Here is a 24589-nt window from a genome sequence, read left to right as displayed (position 1 = left end):
TAAAGAGCTAAAATTCAAACATCTCAAAAGATAACAAACTGTTCATAGGAACACTTTTTTGTGGTAGCAAAAAACTAAAAACAAAATAGATACACATGTGGTGGAATATTATTGTACCATAAGGATTTAGAGAAACATAGGAATTCTATGAACTGATGCAAAGTGAAGTAAATAGAATCAGGAAAAATATATGTACAACAACAACAAAAAATACAAATTTAAAGAGCTCTAAAACAAAATTGAATGGTTTAAAAGATCAGAAAATTCATTTCATTCCTTTCTTTGGAGAGGATAGGTAACTATGAGCAAGGAATGATGAACATGCTATCAGACAGTTCGTGTCAGATTGCTTCTACTTAATTTTTTTTTAATTTGGGGAAGATAGGGAGAAATTTATCCAGAAATGACTGATGTTAAAACAAAAGATAATTTAAGGGAAAAATATGTTTGAATTTCAGGAGCTTTAACTAAAGAATTATTTAACTTAAAAGGAACTCCCTCAATTCTTAAACTTTTGAAAGCACTAGGACACATCTCTTCTTTCCTTCAAAGAGGAAAAGATGGTCCTTCTTTCTTGCTTAGCCTGACCCTTCCACCTGAACCCTCATTAAAATCCCCCTGCATGTTCTCTTAAAGCTGAACCAAGACTTTCTTACGCATCTTCAGTCTCTCCCTTGATTATGGATCTTTTTTCTAAAAGAAAACTTAGTTGCTCACCCCTATCCTTTAAAACAGGGTTATTCAACCTTACTTTTTAAAGTTTCTATGTAAACAATAGATGATATAGTTTGATTTGCCATTTTTAGTGAGAGCTCTGTGGTAGCTCAGTTTTGTTTACTAAAGCATTTAGTAAACTCACAGGGGGGCTGAATTTTGGACATCCCTGCTTTAAAAGACACTTTCCTATGATCCTGCCATCCCATCATATTAAGTCTTATCACCTTCCTGTGACTATCAAATCTCTAAGAAAAAATAATAACACCAAATTTGTTAAATCTATTTTATTACTATTCAATCATTCCTCAAACTTTGTGTTCTAGTTTCTGTGATCACTAGTTTACTGAAACAACTATTTCTAAGGTTACAGTATATCACTAATTTCACTGCATCATTCTGTTTCTATTCTAATCTTTCATATGACTACTAACATATTTGACACTAGTGATCATATACATACTCGCTCTCTCTCCTTGAGAGCATCAGCTCTCTTACCTTCATGTTACTACAGTCTCATTTACCTCCTATATCTGACATCTCTTTTCATAGTTACTCATCTTATGAATATAGGTTCAAATGATTTAAAACTATAAGAGAGCTTAAGATCATTTCATCTAAATTGCTCATTTTAGAGGAAGAAGCAAAGACCCAGAAAGGTCAAAAGATCTGGCTAAGGTCTCAGAGCTCAAATTCAATCCTCTTTTCACTATGCTCTACTAGCTTTCATGGTGATTGTAAGGTTTTGTACATGAACCACTTTTCTTTCTGCACTCTCTTTTTTGGTGATCTCAACTACTTCCAAGGTTTAAATCATCAGGTCTATATAAATGAATTCCTAGTCTTTTTATTTCCATCTTCTTTCCAGAGCTCTAGGATCATAGCACCAACTACCTATGTATATGTCCACTTGGATGTCTTAGGCACCTCAAACTCATTACGTCCCAAACTGAAATCTTCCCCCTCCACCCTTCCACCTTCAGCTTCTCTATTTCTGATGATTCTCACTATCTTCCCAGTCATCTTCCTTCTCTATTAGCTGCCATCCATATCCAATCATTTGCTATTAAATGAAAAGGTGAAATAGTTCTGTGACTTTAAAACCAGTTCAGTTTTAGACACTGTGATAAAGTGGATAGAGCACTGAATGTGAAGTCAGAAGAAATTTATCTTCTAATCTCAATTCTCAAGTTAGATTTATGGCCACAGAGAAGTCATTTAATTTTTCTCAATTTCTTTATCTGTAAAATGCAGATAATAATATATTTTGCTTTGACAGGTGTTGTCTTCACCACCATTAATTGGGGAAGGTCTTTAAGTAAAGGTACCATGACCACTTGTTAGGTATATTATAAAGGAAATTCCTGTTCATACAGGTTGGCCTTGATGACCTCTGAGGCCCTTTATAACTTTAAAATTTTATGATTCTATGATCATGGCAGTGAAAAAAGAGTATGTGTTTCTCTTCCTCTCAGATGTTATTTTTAGATAGCATATAAAATGGTCAAGTCTAGGTCTCTTGACTGATGTCCTTAAACTGAATCTTATTCTATGGTTATAGAGTTAACTGTACTGGAAAGATGGGATGTAAAACATAAACATGAGATTTCAAAAAGTTGGAGCAATTAATTTCTGGGGGGGTCTATTTATCCGGGAGGTTTCCCCCATGTGTTTGTGTATGTATTTTCCTGTGCTTTGTATCTTTCTAGAAAAAAGTCATACACTGGGCTGGGTGATATCTGAATCTTGGACAGAGCACATAAAGGGGGAATGGAATGTCAACCAAATTACAAAGTCAATAACTGGATTTTCAATACAATTTAATGAGCATATACTGGGACAATTAAGTGTACAATGGCCAGAGTCCTAGCCATAGAACAAGGAAGACTGGAGTTCAAATTCAGCCTCAGATACTTACTAGCCTATGTGACTCTGGACAAGTCAATTAACACTATTTGCTTCAGTTTTCTCATCTGTAAAATGAGTTGTAGAAGGAAATGGCAAACACCCCAGCATCTTTGACAAGAAAATCTCAAATTGGCTCAGAAAGCGTCAGGCACAACTGAAGTGACCAATTGACAAAATCTTCAAGACACTAGTTAGAGAGGCAAACACACAAAAAGTAAAGAATCCTTATCCTTGAGAAGTATAAATCTATTAGGAACAAAAATTATACAGCAGCCCCTTCTTATTCTCTTAAGCAGATCTGTGTTAGGTACTTGGAACAGATTTCTTGCCATCACCATCTACTTATGATTCTTTCTTTCTCTCATACCACAGCCATCACCTTTTCCATGAAATTTTCTCTTCCCCTTGTCAACAAGGGAAGTGATTTCCCCCTTCTCAAGTTTCTCATAGAATTTTGCTATGACCTTTTATCTGAAATCATTACACTCTCCTTTGTATCTGAACAAACACCCATGGACACATTTAACCCTGATTGCCTCTCATCCAAGGCCATCTCCAGTTGTCCTGATTCAAATCTGGTCACTGAACCCAGATGACTCTAGAAGAGAAAATGCTAAATGAATCCTGAAAATATATCTGGAATAACTTAGAAGATCATATTTTTAGAGGGTAATTAGTGGTTCGTAAATGGAAGATAATAAAAAGATTAATAAATGCTTATTGACTGACTGAATAAGAAAAGAATTCCTGTCCATTTGTCAAAATTATCAAAAAGAAATTTAATACAGATTCAAGGACTTTGAAAATTTAGTATGAACTGTCAGTAATGCTATTCAGTAACATATATTTTGATCATGAATACAGTAAAATATCTTTTTATATTCCCTGACTTTATAAAATCTTACAGGACTTTATAAAAAGAAAGTAATATGCTACCTGGGGACTAGACCCAAGTTTTCACTAGTACAGGGAATTCCTAGGTATAAAGAAATTTTCTTTATGAATGTAGATTAACACCTCTAAAATTTATTTTAGTCACCCAGGACACTGAGAGGTTAAATAATTTATTCAGGGTCACAAAGCCAGTATGTGTCAGAACCAGAAATAAACAAAAGCTCAAAAATTTTCAAATCCATAATCTAGTTTGGTTCACTGCAGGTAAAATTCTAGAACAAATCATTAAAGGGATAGTTTTTGAGCACTTAAAAATTCAATTCAGAAAATCTGTAGTAGACCAATTGCTACAGAGTAAAGTGCCAGTAAAACAGCTTACATAAGGGCTGCAACACTGTATGGGGAAACAACTGTGAAGGATTTAAAAACTTTGTTCAGTGCAAAGATAAACTACATCTCCAGAGAATCTATGAAGAAGCAAGTTACTATTTCCTGACAAAAGGTGAAAGATGTGAAGAAAAATAAATTTCTGGACATACAACTACATGAATTTGTTTTATTTAATCAGGTTCATAAGTTAGAAGAATTTTTCTTTTCATTTTCTTTTCTATTTTTTTTAACTGGGGGGAGAGACTAAGACTTGGAAAGGAGAGGAGAAAGCAATGTGGATGCCAAAAAAGAAGGCCAATGAAATATTTTAAAATCAGCACAGAAGACATCAGAAGAAAGTTCAGAAGGAACACAAACACATGACGATTTTGAAAGTCATGTCAATAATTTATCATATAATTTAAAATATAAAAACAAGTAGTATAAAATGAATATTTGAAATTTCATGTGGAATTTTTTTGCATGTATGGAAATGTTCTTTTTGATGATTAAGCTTAGAATAATTTTTTTTCAAAAATAATTGACAAGAGGGGCAGCTAGGTGGTGCAGTGGATAGAGCACTGACCCCGGAGTCAGGAGTACCTGAGTTCAAATCCCGCCTCAGACACTTAATAATTACCTAGCTGTGTGACCTTGAGCAAGCCACATAACCCCATTTGCCTTGGGAAAAAAACTAACTAAAAAAAATTTTAAAAAAATTGACAAGAGATTTCTCTAAAAAGCCACTTTAGAATTAGGATTTTCATTTGCTTCCAATTCTTAATTATCAATATGCTTATAAAATAAAATTAGCAAGTTTCACAGATAGCAAAGCAATAAGTTATAACAGAAAACAAATTAATATTGTAAGAAACCAAGATTAAAAACCACTTTTCTTCTTCCCTAAAACATTTCTTGCACTTTATCATCGCTATTCCTTTGCAGTGCTTCCCAACCTCCAAAAATTCCCCTGGTAACATTCTATCTCCATTATTCATGGCCCAGCTCAAAATCATCCACTTCACAATATCTTTCCCAACTATCTTGCATCTTTCAAGTCTTGCAGCAATTCATACTCCACTTATTCACTTATAGTCTGATATTCACTGTATATATATCTTTGGGAATGCCTTATCCCTGACACATTCTAGTTATGACACCATGACCAAGACAAATACTTTCCATGTATACAGCACTGATTTTGAAGTTAGAGAAGTTGGCTCTATTACTACTTGTATGACCTTGGGAAAAGTCACTTACCATTCCTGGGTCTCAGTTTTCTCATCAGTAAAATTATGAATTTGGGCTAGATCTATGGAAAGGTATTACTTCATGCTGTGCATGAAAACCATTAATTAATCTATTATCTATTATCTATTATCTATCATCTATTAATCTATTATCTATGTTGTGCTGGGTCTGATCAGCTATAAATTTAACAGTTCTGGCCTCTTTTTTTTGAGGGAGAGGAGACAATGAGGGTTAAGTGACTTATCCAGCATCATATTGTTAGTATCTAAGGTGAAATTTGAACTTAGGTCTTTGCAGTTGGGGTTGGGTGCTCTATCCACTATGCCACCTAGTTGCCCCCACACCTCTAGTGTTATTTGTAAAATGATTCAACTCCAGGGAAGGTTTTTACATATCCTTCAATGAATACAAATGCAAAAAAATCATAACTTTATAGGTAGTAAAATCTATATTTCTCTTTCTTCCTTCCTTCCTTCCTTCCTTCCTTCCTTCCTTCCTTCCTTCCTTCCTTCCTTTCTTTCTTTCTCTTTCGTCCTTTCTGTCTTTCTTAGGTTTTTGCAAGGCAAACGGGGTTAAGTGGCTTGGCCAAGCCCACACAGCTAGATAATTATTACGTGTCTGAGATCGGATTTGAACCCAGGTACTATTGACTCCGGGACCGGTGCTTTATCCACTACGCTACCTAGCTCATTCTTAAGTCAAAAAGAGGGGACTCAATGTAAAAATTATGCTGCATTCCAGCATATCAAATCCTCAAGTCTATAAATGGTATGAAAAATTTTTTCTCGAAACTACATGTTTTCCAATTCAGTTTGCTATTTTTAGTCTAAGTAGTATTAGAACATTTGGAAAAATTCCAGTCTAAGTATAGATAATTTGAGCACGTTCCTCATTTATCTTTATATGTGAATAGGTGTGGGACTATAGAACTGCTAAAACAAAACCCACACTCTAATTCAAGAATGTAATACCAAAAATGTGAAAGACTTCTGAAGTAATTACCATGTAAATGTAGATAATCTATTAGGTTAGCAGGTTGTCAGAATTTTTTTATCTTCTTTTTACTATGGTTTGAATAATATAAAGATTAAGTTGTGAAACCAAGAGGAAAATTGCTTGATTCTCTCTGAATTAATTTATAAAACCTCAAAAGTTAAATGCTTTGATTTTGATTTGTATATTGATAAATCAGTGATTTATGTATTTATATAGTAAGTATATTTATATTAATCTCTCCCAAATACTTCATTCCCCTATTATTCTCCTTCAGCATTAGAATTTCCAAACACTTAGTAGATGTTTTAGAAAGACAATTCATTGGTTAAAAGAAAATGAATTAAATTATTTTTCTATAAAAAAATTACACTTTCACTATACTCTGAATTTGATGTTTAAAAAAAGAACCATGGTTTCAAACATTTTTCTAAGTAGCATTAAATGTAATCACACAGAAAATAAACTAAAAACAGCAAAAAGAGCCAACAATTTGACTAACTAATTCTGGTACATTAACTTGATAAAATACTTACACTGTAGTTAAAACCAAAAAGTACTGGGATTACCAAAAAAAATCTAGAAAGATCTTTAAGAAATAATGGAAAGAGAAAAAAAGCAGAATTGGAAGAATTATACATTAACTAGGCAAGAAGAAAAGTGAGTAAGAATAAACAAAGAATAGTATTGAAGATTTTGAAACATTAATTTTAAAAACTGACATGATACTTTGTGTCAACATTAAATTAAGTAAATACTTTGCAAATTTTTAGAAAAAATTCTGTATTCTTATGTTAAGCTTCTAATAAAGCATTTGAAATTCTTTTCCTTACAAGTTCTAATCTGATAATCTATTCCTATCAAATTTTATAATAATTTTCAAATTAGATTAATGTCTATTAAAATATTTTTATAGAGTAGAGAAGCTTATTACATACAGAACTATTAATATGAGAAGTCAATTAAAATATATACTAAAATGTAACCTGGGGACATCTGAGAGTCTCTACCATCCCAGAATATCCTCCCAAAGACTCTATCTTTGCTTCTGTCGTAATGAGAGGTCCATTGGTCTCCTGACTAAAACTAGTATTCGTGATGCTAGGACTACCCTTATTCAAAAGGAAAAAAATAAAAATAGCTTCTGCCCTAGCTCTGGAACTCATCTTAGTTTTCCAGTTTGCTAATGGAAGTCTCTATAGACTCTTTCCTACTTAGGCTCCTCTTGATCTTTTTCCTGCCTAAGCTGATTCTTCTTTAATATCTTTAGAGTCTGCTTAAGTCTCACCAGCTTAGGCAGTCTGAATTTATACTACAAAATGTTAAAAGTATATCATACACTATTATACTTAAGAGATATCACAGAATCAAAATAGATGTTTTCCTAAATAAATACATTACGACTTAATTGAAGCATATATTGAATAGTCGCTTTCAATACTCAAGATATCCATCAGCAAAATTTATATATGCATTGCTTTCTGCCTCTATGAGACAAAGTGAATTCTTTTCACTTAGGGAAACAAGTAGTTGTTAATTAAAAGATTGACAAAATTAAATTCAGCAGAGCACTCTGAGTGGATTTCAATGAAACTCAAGTTAGAAAAGATAAAAATATGTGAAAACTTAATCCAAACATTTTTGAAGTATTATCTCTACTCCAATTTTTTTTACCATATTGAGCTATCTTATACCTTAATTCAAATAAAAACTTTGCTTTAGATATTCAAATTTCAATTTTAGGCTATTCGATAATTAAGAATTTTAGAAGATAAAGATATCTAGCAAAGGAAACTAAGGAATGGTCAGATAGGTAGGAGGAGGAGAACCAAGAGAAAGTAGTGTCTCAAAAAACATTGCATTAATGCCTAATGCATTAGTAACTTCGGAGAGATCTAGTTTCAGTGGAATGAAAAGATCAAAAGTCAGACTTGAAGGCCATTAAGAAATGAATGTGAGGCTCTCTCCTTTCCTTTTCCATGCTGCAGCTGCAAGCCATGAGTATGCTTAGGCTTCAGAAGAGACTTAGTGTCCTTCGATGTGGAAAGAAGAAGGTATGGCTTGACCCCAATGAGACCAATGAAATTGCCAACATCAATTCCCATCAGCAGATCCAGAGGCGAATTAAAGAAGGGCTGTTCATCAGAAAGCCTGTTACTGTGCATTTTCAAGTCAGATTCAAAAAAAATACTCTGGCTCAAAGGAAGGGCAGGCACGTGGGCATTAGTAAGAGAAAGGGTACTGCCAATGCTCATATGCCTGAGAAGGTGACTTGAATGCGGCGAATGAGGATTCTGTGCCATCTACTCTGAAGATACCATGAATCCAAAAAAGATAAACTGCCATATGTACCACAGTTTTTATTTGAAGGTGAATGGAAATGTGTTCAAGAATAAGCAGATCCTCATGGAGCACATTCATAAACTGAAGGCATACAGGGCCTGAAAGAAACTCTTGGCTGACCAGGCTGAAGCTTGCCATTCTAAGACCAAAGAAGCATGGAAGTGTTGGGATAGAGCATTTGCAGGCTAAGAAAGAGGAGATTATCAAGACTTTGTCCAAGGAGGAGGAGACTAAAACATGATTCTCCCCTATCTCCTCTGTACATAGTACCTTTCTATTTGGCTCATAAAATAAAACTTGACAGGCTGTCTTGGATGTCCCATCAAAAAAAAAAAGAAAGAAATGAATGTGAGGAAAAAAACTGGAGGTACCTACTTTAGAATGCCTTTTCAAGAGCAGAAAGTATATAGGACTATAGTTAGGAGAAGAGGAAAGGATAAAGAGGGTTTTTTTCCTCAGGATAGTGAAATATGAATATGTTCATAGACTTTAGGAAATGAGTCAGTAGAGGAGAGAGGTTAAAATTAAGTGAAAAATAGGGAGGACAGAGGGGGGACAATCAACTGAAGGAGACAGTATGGAATGAGATCACTTGAACAGGCAGAGAGATCCCATTCAGTCCCTGAGGTATATAAACACAAAACAAGTTTATTTAGTACAGTATTGTGCTGTAAAGATCTTCCATGGTAGTGACTAAGTTTCAAACCTTTCTACAACCCACAAAAGTTTAGAGACACAAATTCTGCCCAACAACAATTGGAAAAGGGAAAGGAAAAGCAACTGGGAGGGGGAGTTAGGGCCACAGATTTGTCGGAATGTGTTGGAAATGTAGACACCTAAAAAAAGTAGACTTCAAATCCAGTTGTGGTCAGGCCTTTTCATGGAAAAAATTTTTTAAGACAAGGACCTGGTTTAGTTGTGCTCCATATCCTGAGCATGAAGAGGTTGAAGTTCTTCAATAATCTAGCCACGAGGTCAATAGTACACTAGGAAGGGGTTAACTTATGAGGAAGCCTGATATTGGAAATAGAAGAGAAAGGTTGAAAAACTAAAAATTTAAGATGAAAGATGGAAGAAGCAGATAAATCAACAAAAATATTCATAAAAATGGGAAAAAAGGAATACATGAAACTTCAAAAACAACCAGAACATATAAAACAAGTATTATAACAACACAAAATAAAATAAACCAGTATTATTTTGCAAACACCCCAGAAATCAGAGAACAACAAAACTTCAGAATGGTTCAAAAGAGAAATAAACTTTTTAAAAGAAGAAACTTGGAATAAATTTAGATCAGAAATCTGAGCTTTCAATGCATATTAAAACAAAAAAATGATTGGAAAAATATATGATAGAGAATCTCTCCAAAGGACTAAAAGTGAGAGAGAGAGAGAGAGAGAGAGAGAGAGAGAGAGAGAGAGAGAGAGAGAGAGAGAAAGAAATTGGAACACCAAAATACTGATATGGAAGAAAATTAGACAGAAGAGAAGCAAAAAATAACAAGTATTAAAAGAACACCTCCTAAGTGACTGACCCTGAAGACAGAATGTTGCAGGGATTATTCAGTGACCAAACAAAAGCATAACAAATGAAAAACCTGAATATTACAATGCAAGAGGAAAAATAAAATACGACTTTAGACCACTGTATATAGACAATAAAGCACTAATTGAATCAAACTATAGAATCATTGCAAGGGAAAAAAATCTCAAACCTCAGATTCTAAGGCATGTAGCAATTAAATAGAGCAATACAAATTTTGTAAGCAGTCAGTAGAAAGACCTCATAATATGAAGGAAATGTAGTTTAAATACCACAGGATTATTCCACATTCACTAAAAATGATGAGATATGGAATAACACATTCCAAAAAAAGCAAAAAAAACCCCTCAAGCTGCTTCACAAAACAATGTTCTATAAACCTGAGGCTAATCATCAAATTTTAAAAAAGATGAATATTTAACAAAATAAAGATAGTTAAAAGCATTCCAGGAGGAGAGAGAAAAAGAGAAAGATAACTCTAAAGAGATGCAGAGAGTGTTGTAGAAAATCTGACTTGCAAATTTTTCAAACAACAAACACAAATTTGTAAAATAAGTTCAATGATCAAGGAAATACATATCTGGCCACTGGATCCAGATTACTCTGGAAGGGAAAATGAGGCTGGTGACCTAGTACAGTCCTACTCCCTACTCCCCACCCCTGATATAATGGTCTTCTTTGAGAATGAAAGACAAACATTACTAAGGAATGAAATAAATTCTCTTGATTTTTTTTAAGATCTGGTTGGGGGTGGGGAAAGGGAATGGAACAACAAAGATATCATCATAGGAGAAAATGGACCTAAGGAACTACACATCCAAATTTGAAAAAATTGCAGAAGGGAAAGTTGAGTTTAATTAATATTTCATGGACCAAATTCCCTCATCCCCTATATAAAGTGACTTGATCTTTTTTGTGGAGAGAATGACAGAATGGTAGATTAAAAGGGAAGAAAGAAAATAAATTCCACCAAATCCACAGATGAACAGTGAGTGGATATTTTTCATTGGTTTCTCAACAAAGTGGGGGTTTCTGAGGGAGAATAGAACAAAAACAAAGGTGTGAAAGAACTGGAAGAGAAGCAATATAGAACAGTTGTATTCTACGAGTGAAAGGAAAATGTCCCAATAAAGATCATTCCTATGGGAAAGGAGGAATACATATAAAACTATATATAGCTACCATATAATAGGTTTCATTTGGGAGGAGTTTGCACATTAGAAAACCACCTTCTATGAGAAAGAGTTATAACACCTTATACAACCTAGATGATGAAAGTCTAAGTTCCTGAGGGCAGCCAGCATCTGGAATGGTAACAGGGACACAATCAAAAACAGCATAAGACTATCTCAGGAATGCAAACTGATAATAATATAAAGAGCAGTAGGGGGCAGTGGAGGTGGAGGAGAGGGGTACAAACTTTATAATGGAACACTGAGTGGTTCCTGTCATATAACATTGTTTCCATCTAATATGATCCCATGAATTAAAATGCCTAAAATTAAAGCATAGGTGAAAATAGAGAGGATGGTATAAGACATACAAAGACAACAACATTGAAATGGAATAGAAAAGGGTACTAGTTCTTTAGAAGTTTTACCGGGTGGCTAGGTAGCACAGTGGACAGAGCACTGGCCCTGGAGTCAGGAGTACCAGAATTCAAATCCGGCCTCAGACACTTAATAATTACCTAGCTGTGTGGCCTTGGGCGAGCCACTTAACCCCATTTGCCTTGCAAAAAAAAAGTTTTAGCATCATGGAAAAAATAAAGGAGAATGAGAAAGGGTACTGTCCATAAATCAGAAAATAAAATTTATAAAAGAGAAATAATGAGAAAAAGTAAAAGAAACAATGAAAGTGTTACTTAAAATAAATGATTAGACAGAGAGGAGGAATAATTTTGAACCAGTAGAGTCAGAGGTAAATTAAAATGGGGGAAAAATAGAAAAATAGGAAAGAAAGAAAAATAAATTAAGAATTTAAGTAAATTCAAAGAACTTGAATATGATACCAAAAAGAAAGTAAATAACTAGCTGTGTGACCTTAGGCAAGTCACTGGGGTAGTTTCATATACTAACCATAATATAATAACCTTTTTAATTTTTCTTTTTATGTTTCAAGTTATAAGACTTGGATTTAAGAGGTTTTAGCTATGATTTCACCCAGGAAAATAGCCAAGTAACAAAAGACTACTGCACTTAAATGGTGGAAAGATAGGCATTTTAGTACATTGTTAATGGAATTGTGAATAAGTTCAACCATTTTGGAAGCTATTTGGAATTATGAAAATAAAATGGCTCAGATGTTCATGTCCTTTGACTCAAAGATTCAAGTGCTAAACATATACCCTAAGACATCAGTAATAAAAAGAAAGATCCCATAAACACCAAAATATTTATAACTGCACTGCACTTTTTAATGTAACAAAGAACTGGAGACAAACATAATGCCTATTTACTGAAGAATAAGTAAACATAAGAAACATGAAGGTAATGGAATACAACTCTGTTGCAAGAAACTATACATATAAAATTAGAGAAGGGAAAGATTTATATGAACTGATGCAAAATGAAGTAAGCAGAGCTGAGAAAATAATGTAAATGGAAAGAAAGAAAAATCACAGAGCAATGAATGTTGCAAAATTACAAAGAATGAGCACAGACCAAAAGAAAGAAAATGAGAATGCTCTCACACATGCTCCTTTGCAGAAGGGAATGGAACATGGCAGATGCACAATAAACACTTCTCAATTGTATGCTATAAGAGAGTAAAAGGATGAGTTTAGAAATTAATATAAGTAACTGATACTCTATTTTAATAGTTAAAGAAAAAACAAAAAAAAATTAAGGCACATTTTATTAAAGAGAGCCACAACTATAAAAAATATTTTTTTAAAATTAGACATATTTATTGACCCATCTTTATAGGGCTTTGGAAGGGATGAGCAAATTTTGCTGGTCTTTCCCATTTCCTTCTGGTAATAGCCATTGGCAGTATCACATCTCAATCTCTGGCCAAGCTCTCCTCAGCCCCCAATCACAATAAGACTACATTGCTACTATATTTGCGTAGCAGAAAGAAAGAGCGCTTGGGAACATAAAGCTTGGGTTTAAATTGGACCCAAAGCTCATTTATCTATCAAGGAAGGAGCACAGATTCAGAACTAGAAGGGATTTTTTTTTGTTATTGTTTTTTGCAAAGCAATGGGGTTAAGTGACTTTCCCAAGGTCACACAACAAGGCAATTAGCAGCTAGGATCAGGAGTACCTGAGTTCAAATCTGACCTCAGACACTTAATAATGGCCTAGCTGTGTGATCCTGGGCAAGTAACTTAACCCTGTTGCCTTAAATAACAAATAAAAAAAATTTTTAAGTATCTGATGCTGAATTTGAACCCAGGTCCTCATGATTCCAGGGTTGGTGCTCTATCTACTGTACCACCTAGATGCCCCCCCAGAAGGGACTTTAAAAACTAGCAAATCCAATTCCTCAAATTTCTACTGTGCACTCTTTGGTATGACCTTGGGAAAATTATTTCATAGATATTTTAGTTTACTCATTTGTGAAATATAGACAAGAACACTAGAGGAAAAGTTTGTACTGTAAGAGGCCTGTATCAATTTGTAAGTTGTCATGAGCAGAGCTTATTGTTAAGGCTTTAAGGAAATATAAAGTATAACAGTGTATAATATACTTTTAGTACTTATCTAGAAATGTATGCTCAGAAAGCTTAGGTACCTTCAGCAATCTACACTAATTTCTTTGCAGGTTTATTACACTCTCTATTCTGTTGATCTTATGTTCTCATTTAGTTTGTTAAGTCCTCAGTGTTAAAGACTATATAGTATACTATTCTGGGGTAACATACATAGTATCTCACAAGACTATGGGCATGTAAGGGGTGGCTAGGTAGTGTAGTGGATAAAGCACCGGCCTTGGAGTCGGGAGTACCTGGGTTCAAATCCAGTCTCAGACACTTAATAATTACCTAGCTGTGTGGCCTTGGGCAAGCCACTTAACCCCATCTGCCTTGCAAAAAAAACCCCTAAAATAAAAATAAAATAAAAAAAGACTATAGGAATGTAATAGGCATTTAACAAATGCTCACATAATCACAAAATGTCAATTCTTCAATCTGGAACCTTAAGGTCATAGTCAATGACAATCTAATCTATGACTTTGGATAAATCTATTTGATACTCAAATTCAGCAAGTCAAAAAGTCCATGCATTTTTCATCACACATGATGACTAAGAACCTTTGATGCATTTTACTTATTCTGCTTGCTAGAAGTTTAGTTTGAAGATCTCTACCTCTTTTATATCTTTAATTCTTCATTAAGCTGAAATGTTCCACTGTAACAGTTACTTAATTGCCAAATATAAACACCTTTTCTCATCATCGTTCTTGACTTCGCTACAGCATTTGACATTGCTGACAATCATCTCCTCCTGGATATTTCTCCTTCATGGGCTCTCTGTAGAAAAAAATTTTTAAGGATGGTAACAGTGATTTGATTTGGTTCCAAATTCCATGGGAACAAGTTCAAGAGGAGTGAAATATCAGAAATGTCTGTCCTCAGAACCAATATAAAACAAGCTATAGGCTACAGAATTCTTGACTTTTTTTTTTGGCAAGGCAATAGGCTAAGTGGCTTGCCCAAGGTCACATAACTAGGCAATAATTAAGTGTCTGAGTCCACATTTGAACTTGGGTCCTCCCGACTCCAGGGCCAGTGCTCTATCCACTTCACTACCTAGTGACCCCTGGCTACAAGATTCTTAATCAGATTTATGCTTCTAGAAGTCTGCATCATAATGTGTTTGAATCCTTAATTTTAACTTTGAGTTGTTCTAACAGTTCTGTCAGTTTTCACCTTCCTTTCTGACCACTTCCTCAGTTTCCTAGGCTAGATTTTTCATTTATATTCTGGCCCCTATTCCCCAAGACTCTGATGTGTTTTAGATACTTTTTCTCTTTCTATACTTTCTCACTTGATGACTTTATCAGTTCCCATGGTTTTGATTATTATCTAAATGCAGATGACTCACAGATCTCTAAGTCTCTATCTCCATCTTCTCTGAACTTTAGTCCCTCATCACCAAACCAGATATCTCATATGCATATCAAACAATGTATCCAAAACAAGTAATTATTTCACTAGCAAACTTCCTTTACCAGACTTTCCTACCATGGCATTACCATCACTGTTGAAACAACAAGGCACCCTGAGGGAAAAGCAAGAGGCAACTCAGGCCAGACAAGTCATGTCACCTCCACCATCTACTCTATCCTCCTCTAAGATGCTGAACTCAAGAGCTTTGGGAATAAAAGTACTGACAAGAGCATCAATTCTGTTTCTTATGCCTCACAGCTATCACTGAAGGGGAAAATCACTGAAGAAGGGGTCAATTTTCCTTGTTTCAACCAATATCAACTGCTGACCAAATGCCACTAATGGGCAGGTCCAAGAGTGTTGGGAAAAGAAGCAACATCCAGACATCCAACTCTGCTTCTAATCAAGCCCTTGTGGCCATCATTCTAGGATAGAAGCCCATGAAGATGTGGCCTGGCCTGCAGGTGCTGCAACCACAGCAACTGAAAATTCAAAAAACAAAGTTATTGCCATAAAAACTGCTGGTACTGCTAAATGGTTCAGCACCTGAAGAAGATATGATTTTTTTCATTAGAAATGACATGAAAGGTAATATATTACCATCTGCTCTGCCACTGTACTCTAAAGACCATGGGACCTTTCCATTCAACTATTTTTTTAGGTTTTTTTGTTTTGTTTTTGTTTTTGTTCTTTTTTTTTGCAAGGCAATAGGCCACACAGCTAGGTAATTATTAAGTGTCTTAGGCCAGATTTAACTCAGGTACTCCTGACTCCAGGGCCAGTGCTCTATCCACTGTACCACCTAGCTGCCCCTCCATTCAATTTTTAACTAAAATCCTCTATTAAGCATTGTCTTCCATCTTAGAAAGGGAGCTCCTTGAAAGCAGACTGACTTACTTTTCTATTTGTTTCCCCAGTGCTTAGTACAGTGCTATGTGCATAGTAAGTGCTTAATAAATGATCATTAATTCATTCTAGTACCAATGGTTTACAACCTGAATATTAACCTTGGCCCTTCACTATCCCTTATTCTACATATCCAAACATTTGTCAAATACTAATTCTATCTCTACAACATCTCTTCAATCTCTCTGCTTTTATCTATACACATAGCCATTATCTAAGTCAGGGATGTCCAATATAAAGCCCAGACAGCTGCAGCGCAATTTTATGTGCCCTCTGTGGATTTAATAAATGCTTTAGTAAACAAAGCCTAGCTATTGCAGAGCTCTCACTAAAATGGCAAATCAAAATATATTGCCTATTGTTTCAATAAAAACTTTTAAAAGTAAGGCCCTCATGGCCTTTCAGCTCAATTATTACAACAGTCTATTAATAAGCCTCCCTTCTTCAAGTTTCTTCCCTCTGCATAACCAAAGGGATTTTCCTAAAGCACAGGTCTTATGACTTCTTAACTCAGTAAACTTCAGAGGCTCCCTTATTTGCTCTAGGATGAAACAGTACTTCATGGTATTTTCATTCTTTTTAAATTGAAATGAATATGTTTTAAAATATACATAATTATCAATATGGAGAGCTATAATTTATGAATAAGCAAATATTATTAGTAGCTTATACTAAAAATTTATTATTAGGAGTGTGCTATAAAAAAGTTTGGATACCACTGAATTATATCATGCTCCCTAACTACAGGCATATCCAAAGATCAGACCAGACCCCTTTTATCTCCCTCTCTATACTATCTCACTCAGTGACCTCATCAGTTAACTTTTTATGCAAATGATTTACAGATACTATATATTCATCCTGGGCCTTTGCCTGAGCACTGGCCGAACATCTCCAAAGCCTTATTTTGCTATAAATTATTTCATCCTTGAAGTAGCATAGTACAATTAAAGGTGGAAAGGCTCTTCCACAACATCTCTTGCACTTAACATATTCTCACTAATCATTGAGCCATCATCACCTTAATTCAGGCTCTCATCATATCTTATCTTGCAATAGACTCTTAACTAGTGTCTTCCATGACCTAAGACATTCCCAACTCCAATTCATCCTCCATCTAGTTGCTCAAGTCCTCTACCTTGGGGCAGTTCTTTTCTTTTTTTTAAGATTTTATTTATTTTGAGTTTTACAATTGTCCCCCCAATCTTCTTTCCCCCCACCTCCACAGAAGGCAGTCTGTTAGTTTTTACAATGATTTCATGACATACATTGATCTAAGCTGATGAGAGAGAAATCATATCCTTAAGGAAGAAAAATATAGCATAAGAGACAGCAGAATTACATAATAAGATAACGGGTTTTTGCTTTGTGTTTTTTTTTTTCCTAAATTAAAGGTAATAGTTTTTGGTCTTTGTTCAAACTCCACGATTCTTTCTCTGGATACAGACGGTATTCTCTATCGCAGATACCCCCAAATTGTCCCTGATTGTTGCACTGATGGAATGAGCAAGTCCACCAAGGTTGATAATCATTTCAATGTTGCTGTTAAGGTGTAAATACAATGTTTTTCTGGTTCTGCTCATCTCATCAGTTCATGCAAATCCCTCCAGGTTTCCCTGAATTCCCATTCCTCCTGGTTTCTAATAGAACAATAGTGTTCCATAACATACATATACCACAGTTTGTTAAGCCATTCCCCAATTGAAGGACATTTACCAAATTTCCAATTCTTTGCCACCACAAACAGGAGTGCTATGAATATTTTTATACAAGTGAAGTTTTTACCCTTTTTCATAATCTCTTCAAGGTAGAGACCCAGGAGTGGTATTGCTGGGTCAAAGGGTATACATATTTTTGTTGCCCTTTGGGCATAATTCCAAATTTCTCTCCAGAAAGGTTGGATGAGTTCACAGCTCCACCAACAATGTATTAGTGTCCTTGGGGTAGTTCTAACTATTTTATTACTCTGTTTAATAAATCCCTTCAACTCCTAATGATCTCTAGAAGAAAATATAAACTGCACTGGCATTTAAAATTCTTCATAATCAATAATCTGGCATTTGGTGGATAGAGCGCTAGGACTGAAGTCAAGAAAATATGAGTTCAAATCTAGCCTCAGACACTTGACTCTGTGATCCTGAGCAAGTCACTCAAATCTATTGTCTGTCTCAATTTCCACAACTGTAGAATGAAGATCATTACAGCACCTATTTTTCAGAATTATGAGAATTAAATGAGATAATTTTTGTGTCTGGCACTAAGTAGTACTTAATAGGTGCTTCTCCCCTTCACACAGCCAACTGGTCTCTCAGCTGATCTTCACACTCAGTCCTCTCTCATTCCCATCTCTCTGATGTCTAAATGGGAATCTCCTATCATCTCCATTTCAAATCCCTTAATTCCTTCAAGCACTATCATTTTTCTTCATGAAGGCTTTGTTGATCTTCTCCAATGATAATGCCACTCCTCTCCCCAAACATCCTCTATTTATTTTGCATATATTCTAATAAGTTTATAGATATACTTTCTCCCCTTGTAGAATTTAAGACACTAAAGGGTAAAAACTATTCCATTTTTGTCTTTCTATCCCAGTACATGAAACAATGCCTGGTACATAGCAAGTAAGCACTTAAAATTTATTGATCAGCTATTATATTTATGTGACTTTCTTTAGGAGATTCCAAAGGCATTATTGTCCTTCTAATTTGTTCATAGGAAATGTATTCCTCTTTCATCTACTCCCTTACTGACTTTTTGAGTGATATTTATTGTCTTTCTGTGACAGCAAAGTTCAAACAGGAAGTCAAACTTTCACTTGCCTTGGTCTAAATTTGTTGAAAAGATGATAAAGAAGCATTAAACTTGTACTGGTCATCTCCAGATGGGGGAACTAAGAGAAGTAGGAGGAAGTTACAAATAAGTCTATCAAGGCTTAATATAACATCTGGAACTGTATTTAAATTGGAAGTTTGAATATAGTGTCCTTTCTTTCCTCATTGATAATGTTCAAGGAAAGGCTAGATCTTCACATATTTATAGGGTAGCATTTTGCTCAGTGTTGGATTACATTGTGTCTGATGTACTTTTATGATTCCATATGACTTTGTATGAATCAAAGAGCTGCTTCTCATAAAAGCAAGTTGTTTTCCCTATTTGGAAATGATATGGGGTTATCAATTTTTTATATCAATTACCTTATTTTTTGTTCTACTAATTACTCTCTCAATTTTGACCAATACTGATTAAGAACCAAGAATTTTCAAAATATAACATATAGTTTTAAAATTTATATCAGTTCTTTGTCTCAGACTTTTATTTATTCCATCAATCCTTTATCTCAATATTAAACTCTGAGAAGCCAATCTTTAATAATTAAACTGCTCCAGGGCAGCTAAGTGATGCAGCGGATAAAGTACAAGAGGACATGAGTTTAAATTTGGTCTCAGACACTTAATAATTACCTAGCTGAGTGATCTTGGGCAAGTCACTTAACTCCAATGCCTTGCAAAAAAATAGTGAAATTGCTCTTAACTTTGAAATACTTTGTAATTTCTATTGTCAAACCTTAATTTCAGGTAGTTTAATTTTTTTAAAAAAAATTTGAAAGAGGAAAGGAAATTCTTACACAAAAGGGATTATAAGCTTTAAAAAAATCTGCCTCTTGATCCTTAGGAATAAAATAAGAAAAATAGGAAGGACAGAAAAATTGGGAAGATTAAAAGGAGAGGAAAAAAGAGGCAAAACGCAGCAATCTGAGATTGGCCTGGGTGAAAGGAAGTCAGGAGTAGGACTTCTTCAATTATAGACATCTCCAAATACAGATTCATCCCAGTCCCCTTTCTGCTCCTTTAGCTGTGTAAGGATTAGGCTAAATGAAAATTTGAGGAAACATCATAATAGGATATTATGAAAGGAAAAATACAACTAACAATCATCATGAATGTGGCTAAAGTATTACTTGAGAAGGCCATCTACCTCTCATTCTTTTCTTAATTCTCTATAGTCTAGTCATTCAAAAACTGCTCTCTCTAAAATTACTAATGATCTCTTTTTTTTGTTTGTTTTTGTTTGGCAGTGGGGTTGCCCAAGGTCACACAGCTATGTAATTATTAAGTGTCTGAGTCCAGATTTGAACTCAGGTCCTCCTGACTCCAGGATCCGTGCTCTATCCACTGTGCCACCTAGCTACCCCAAATGGTTTCTTAATTGACAAATGTAATAACCTATTCTCAATCTTCATCCTTTTTTTAAAAAAACATTTTGCCATCTTAGACACTGCTGATCACCCACCTTTCTTTGAAATTCTCTTCTCAATTTGCAAGACACTGTATTCTCTAGGTTCTCTTTGTATCTGATCATTTCTTTTCAACCTCTTTTGTTGGATCTTCATACAGGTCATTTCCATTAACACTAAAAGTCTCAGAGGTTTCTGAATTTCACCCCCTTTTTTTCCCTCCATCAATACATCAATAGTACTTAGTGACATTAGCTCCTGTGGATTTAATTTATTATATATAGGCTGTTGAGCCACAAATTTATTGACCTCTAGTCTCTTATCTCCAATTACTTATTAGACACCTTAAAAAGGATATCCTGTAGCCATCTTCAACTCACCAAATTCAAAACTGAAATATCTTCCTCCCTCACTACCAGTTTCTTTCAAACTTCTTTATTTCTGCCAATGGTATTACCATTCTCCAACCTTGGGGTCATTCTCAATTTCTTTCACCTGACTCATATCTAATCTTCAATTCAATTTAATAAACATTTATTAAATATCTACTATAAAGCAAGCACTGGGTAATACAAAAAAGTATCTGCTCTTAAAAAGTTTATGATCTAAAGACAGAAGACAACACACAAAAGGGAGCTGAAAAACTGCAGTGGGGGGTGGAGGTAGACATCAATGATAGTGCAATGGCATCATGTTCCAAGGAGTTCAAATCAAGCAGAGATTCAGATGGCATCCATTGCCAAGGTTTGCCAATTTCACCATCTCTCAAATGCCCCCATTTTTCTACTCTGACACAGATACCATCCTAGTACAGGGCCTTACCTCCTCATATGTAAACTATTCCACGAGACTATTGGTTGGTTTGCCTATTACAAAAGTCTCCCCACTCCAGTATATCCTCTATTTAGCCATTAAAGTGATTTCCCTAAAGCATATATCCAACCAAGTTACTATCCTTTCTCAAAAAACTTCAATAGTTTCCTATCATTTCCAAGATCAAATACAAAATCCTCTGACATTCAAAGTTCTTTTTAACCTATTGCCCTGCCCCACTCCACATCTTTCCAGTACTCTTTTAATTCCCTATCGCCTACTGGATCTAGTGGCAGAGGCCTCCCTGCTATTTTTGAAAATGGCACTCTATCTCTTAGCTCTGGGGTTTTTTCACTGATTGTTTCTCAGGAATGCTCTTCTTCCTCGCTTCCTTGGCTTTCTTCATGGCTCAGTTGAAATTCCACTTTCTTTAAGAAGTTCTTCTCAATCCCTCCTAATTCTAACACCTTCCATTTGTTGATTATTTCCTGATTACATAGCTGTTTGTACACAGCTGCTTACATGTTGTTTCTCTCATTAGACTGTGAACTTCTCAAGGGCAGGGATTGCCTTTTCCCTTTCTTCATAATCCAGCACTTAATACAGTATCTAGCAATGTAATAGGGGCTTGATACTTACTGAATATGAACAAGATGGACTGACTTATAAGCTGGAGAAGGGTAGCAGCATTAGATTAGAAAACAAAATCCAACAATATGCTGTTTATAAGAAATATACCTGAAACATAAAATGTTTCATTCATTTAAGATGTGAGCTTGGAATAGAATCTATGGTTGTTTTGGTGAATCAAAAAAAGCAAGGGTGGCAATCATGATTTCAGATGAGAGTGAAAATAGAAATGAACCTGCATTATAATGAAAGACCAAAAGGAAATTAAGTAGTATCAATATAAAAATTTATAGGAAAAGCTTACTGAAATAAAGGTAGAAATAAACAGCAAAATGATCATTGCTAGTAAAGTCAAATATAATTACTGAATGATAATAAGAGGAAGAACATATATTTCTCAGTCTGAATAGTATATTTACACAAATCAACAGAGCAGCAGCAGAGATGAGGACACTGCTGGATGTAGATACTTGGAAGAGGGCAGAATCCTTCCAGGACAGAAAGGACAGCTGTAGTGTGCAGTCACTGGAGGGATTGCAGGGAATAAGATCATTTGCTGGACAGCAAGATGAGATCTTTAGAAAAGTCTTAGGTTGAGCCATGGGACATGACCTCAGAAAAAATTAGTAAGAAGGACCTGAGGCTTGGGGCATCATTCCCCATACCTTGGACTATAACTTGATTACACTAATAGATGCCCAAAATAAAATAAAATAAAAATGAGTAAGCAAAGGAGAAAACTCAATCACAGACAGCTACTATAACTATAAAGATCTGAGTTCATATTCAGAGGAAGGAAATGGAGAAGTGGAGATAAATGGAGATAAAAAAGCCACTACTTTTTCAAAGAGAAATGTCAAATCATCCCAAGTACAAAAAGAGTTATTAGAAGAACTTCAAAAGAACTTTAATAAAAAAATAAGAGTAATCTAAGAAAATTATGAAAAGAAAGTCAACAACTTGAAATAGAAAATCAAAAACTTAAGAAATAAAATAATTCCTTGAAAATTATAATATAATAAAATGAAGCTGATGATGACAACAAGAAATAACAAAACAAAATCAAAATAATGAAAAAAAGAAGAGAATGATCATCTCAACAGAAAAAATGGATGAAGAAGAAATTGAGGAGAAAAAAATAAGAATAGTCAGATTACTTGAAAATTATGATAATAAAGAACCTTGATAAAATATTATAGGAAATTAACAAGGAAAATCGCTCTGAAATTCTGGAACAAGAAGGCATAGCAGAAATAGAAAAAAAAAATCACCAATCACCTCCTGAAAAAGATACTGGAAGGACTACAGGAATATCATAGCCAAACTCCCAGGTGAAGGAGAAAATATTGGAAGTAACAACAAAAAAACAACTTAAATATCACTGAGCTACAATAAGGATTGCACAAGATCTAGCAGCTACTTTGTTGAAGGATTGTAGGTCTTAGAATACTATACTTTATATAATCAAAGAATTGGGGTTAAAATTAAGGGTAATTTACCCAGCAAAGTTAAATATGATCCCAAATGATTTAAAAAAAGGGTATTTAATGAACCTGAAAGACTTTATGATATTTTGACAAAAAACAGCTGCATTTAAGGGAAAATTCGACATATAACAACCAGGAAAAATATAAGGTAAACATCAAAGACCAATTATAAGAGGCTGGATAAGTTCAAACTCTTTACATTTTATATGAGAAAATATCAGTTATTTAAGACTGAAATTGTTTGGGGGGGGTGGTTTGAAACAAAGGGTTAGGTGAGATATATACGATGGAGTGATTTAAAAAAAATAAAACCGTAGGGAGAAATAAAAAGGAGCAATTATTTCATACAAATGAAGCATAAAAGGAAAAACTGATACAGAAGAAGCTAGAGCGGGGGAAGGTGGGTAGTGATAAAACTTGACTCTTATCAAGAATGGATTAAAGAGGGAACAACATATTTATCCAGAATAGTATAAAAGTCTTTTGAATTCAGAAATAAATAAGAGGGTAAGGGATAGGGTAGGGGTAGAAGTAAAGGGAAGGACCTTAGAAGCATGGTAGGTTAAGGAATAGGAAGTCAAGGTAGCAAGTAAACAAATAAAGTAGAGGAATAAGGAGGGACAGGAACAGGGTGAAAAGGATAGTGAAAAAAGGAAGAAGAAAAAAATACATAACAAGTAATTATGGCTTTGAATGTGAATAGGATGAATTTACATATAAAATATAAACTACAAAGTTTATATATGAAATATAAAAATATATAAATATTAAAATATAACAAATTAAAAATATAAATTCATTTACTTACTGGAAAAGGTATAAAAATGAGAGATACACACAAAGATAAAGATCTGGAGTAGAATTTATGATGAAAAAAGTAGTAGTAAGTAAACAATCTCAGGCAAAATTAAAGATAAAATAGAGTTAATTAAAAAGAAAAAAATGGGAAACTACATTATGTCAGCCATATTATTCAATATTGTTTTAGATCATTTAAAATAACTAGGCAGTATAAAATATCTGAGAATATCTGCCAAAACTATATGAGCATACACATAAAACACTTTTTATATAAAATAAAGTCAGATCTAAAATAACTGAAGTTATAAATATTGTTCATGGGTAGGTAAAGTTAATATAATAAAAAATGACAATTTTATCTATTTATATAATGCCATCCCACTTAAATTGCTAAGAAATACTCTGAGTTAGAAAAAATAATAAATTTAATTTGGAAGAACAAAAGGTCAGGAACATAAAATAAATTAGAGGAAAACAGATATAAAGGAAGCACATTCAGTAATAGTAGACATTAAGCTATATTATAAGGTGAAAACATTGCTGAAGTGTAAAATGGATAATTTTAATTACTTTAAATTAATATTT

The 24589-nt window shown here is 34.3% G+C and overlaps 1 protein-coding gene and 1 pseudogene across 1 annotated transcript in view; one reads left to right on the top strand and one right to left on the bottom strand.

The window, feature by feature from the left end:
• The window catches only part of LOC141490707 (guanine nucleotide-binding protein G(s) subunit alpha-like), a 258393-nt gene that overhangs the window by 70686 nt on the left and 163118 nt on the right, over positions 1-24589 (bottom strand). The gene's annotated exons all lie outside the window — the stretch shown is intronic.
• On the top strand, positions 8127-8778 carry LOC141504941 (large ribosomal subunit protein eL19-like; annotated as a pseudogene).

Source organism: Macrotis lagotis, chromosome 1 (assembly GCF_037893015.1).
Source record: "Macrotis lagotis isolate mMagLag1 chromosome 1, bilby.v1.9.chrom.fasta, whole genome shotgun sequence".
NCBI classification, from domain to species: Eukaryota; Metazoa; Chordata; class Mammalia; order Peramelemorphia; family Peramelidae; genus Macrotis; species Macrotis lagotis.
This window is presented reverse-complemented; position numbering and strand designations above follow the sequence as displayed.